Source organism: Humulus lupulus, chromosome 3, assembly GCF_963169125.1.
Source record: "Humulus lupulus chromosome 3, drHumLupu1.1, whole genome shotgun sequence".
Lineage (NCBI taxonomy): Eukaryota > Viridiplantae > Streptophyta > Magnoliopsida > Rosales > Cannabaceae > Humulus > Humulus lupulus.
In genome coordinates this window covers 18,430,255-18,432,316 of record NC_084795.1, presented here as the reverse complement: position 1 = coordinate 18,432,316, position 2,062 = coordinate 18,430,255, and the positions used below count along the sequence as shown (strand labels likewise).

Below are 2,062 nucleotides of genomic sequence, written 5' to 3'. Positions count from 1 at the left end.
AGAGTTAGGAAGGAACCTTATTATTGTTGATAGGTTGAATCACTTGGGAGGCAGTGAGATTCCATAATAATGCACGAGTAGTTCATCCTCTTACAAAGCTGTAAAAGCTCTTAAGAATACACCTTTGCTACAGCTGGAGAAAAATTTATAATTGGCGAAGATGCAAAATAGAAGTTAATGCATTAAAAAATTCATTACATAGGATACAAAAAATATGAAAAGAAGCAATTCAAGAGTTTATGCCATGTAGCTCCTTAAAATTACAATAAGACAATTTAACATAGTTTTATAATTGTGTAGAGCCACGGGCTTCAAGAATTATGGTACTTTTATTTTTATGACTTATTTTCACTTGTATTAACTTGTGACATAAATTTTAACATTCTTTTTTAAAAAAATAAACTTGAGAATTCTATAGGCATTTAAACAAAAATATTGTTAAGGAGCTTCAATGGTGTCCAATACCACAAAGATGTGTGATATTATTATTAATGCAATTCAATAACATATTTCACATATTTTAATTTAATAAATAATATTAAAAATCGCTAATCAACCATAACTACCACCTAATGTGATGTTTTACACCTTAAAGTACCAAACAATATCACTCTTTTAATAATAAACGTTATAGATTATATAATTAATTTTATTTATTTCCAAATATTGGTTGTAAAGTATCTATAATTTCTTTGTTGGTGGGTAATTAATATGACAAATAATTCAATAATTAATATTTATTTTAAAAGATATGGAGGGGAAATAATTAAAAGAAACCATTCACTTTATATATAATTTTCATACACATATTGGAGGGTATAGAAGGGATGATTTACTACTATATTTTTATTTGAGAAAACTACAAATTTTAGTGGAATTGTTGTTATGTGAAAATAATAAAACAAAGCCAATATTTGAATCCCAACTAAATTTTGATTAATGTCAACTTAAATTTGAAATACTACTGAATTTCATTAATTTTAAGGGCTTCAAGTCCTTATTAATAGAAACTGATAGTAAGAAGAAGATGCTGTCATATTCAAATGGTGCCTTAATGAATTGATTAGCATGTTATTATTATAAATCATATATATAATGTTTCAAATTCCGTGTATAATGCCCGTATAGCTCAGTGGTAGAGCGTCAGTCTTGTAAACTGAAGGTCTGTAGTTCGATCCTGCATGGGGGCACTTTATTTTATTTTATTTTCCTTTTTCAAAAAATTTACAATAAGACATTTTATAATAAAGGGTTTTTTCATAAATATACTTTTTTTTTTGTTTTTTTTTTTTACTTTTTTACAGTTTTTTTTTTTTTCAAAAATATTATCTTAGGTTTTCAAAAATACAATTTTCAAAAATTTTTATTTACAAAAATACATCAAAAAAGCAACTTAAAAACAATATTTGGACAACAACTAGTCATCAACTTATTACATACTAACACCTTAAAAAACAACAATTGGACAACAAACTAGAAGTCAACCAACTACATACTAACATGTTTAAAAAAAATCAAAATATATCTGAAAAAATTAAACACCAATTAAACATCAACATAACAATAGAACAATTATGCTTAAACTTAAACAATTATAAAACAACATGAAAACAGTTTTAAAACAACTATAAATAAACTAAAACAACACATAAACAACTAAAAAATAACACAAAAGAATAAAAACAGGCAAAACCGTAAAAATGTAAAAATTTCCTTAAAAATATAAAATTAAAAAAACCTTTGTTAGTCCGTAAAAATGTAAAATTTTTGGCGAAACTAAGTGTATTATGCAAATTTCTCTAAAAAAAAAAAATAATCTTAGAATGTATTTTGAGGGTGAGTTATATTTACAACCTAAAGTATTATAAATCTCATTATTATGAACTAAGGAAGGCTCTAGAACCTCCGCTAGGGTTTGTCAAACTGTTCTCGTCTTCGTCTGGTGCTGCTCCGTCCCAGTTTTCGTCCGTCCTTCTTTGTGGCGGTTGCATTTATTACTCTCTCTGCCCAATTCACTTACCTCAAGCACTCATTACTTTGTTTCCCTAGGTCTCCATTAATT

At 26.5% G+C, this 2,062-nt stretch overlaps 1 non-coding gene across 1 annotated transcript; it reads left to right on the top strand.

Annotated features, from left to right (window-relative positions):
- The first annotated feature begins 1,118 nt into the window (after positions 1 to 1,118).
- On the top strand, positions 1,119 to 1,190 carry TRNAT-UGU (transfer RNA threonine (anticodon UGU)). The gene has a single exon. It is a non-coding gene; the product is annotated as a tRNA-Thr (tRNA).
- The last annotated feature ends 872 nt before the right edge of the window (positions 1,191 to 2,062 follow it).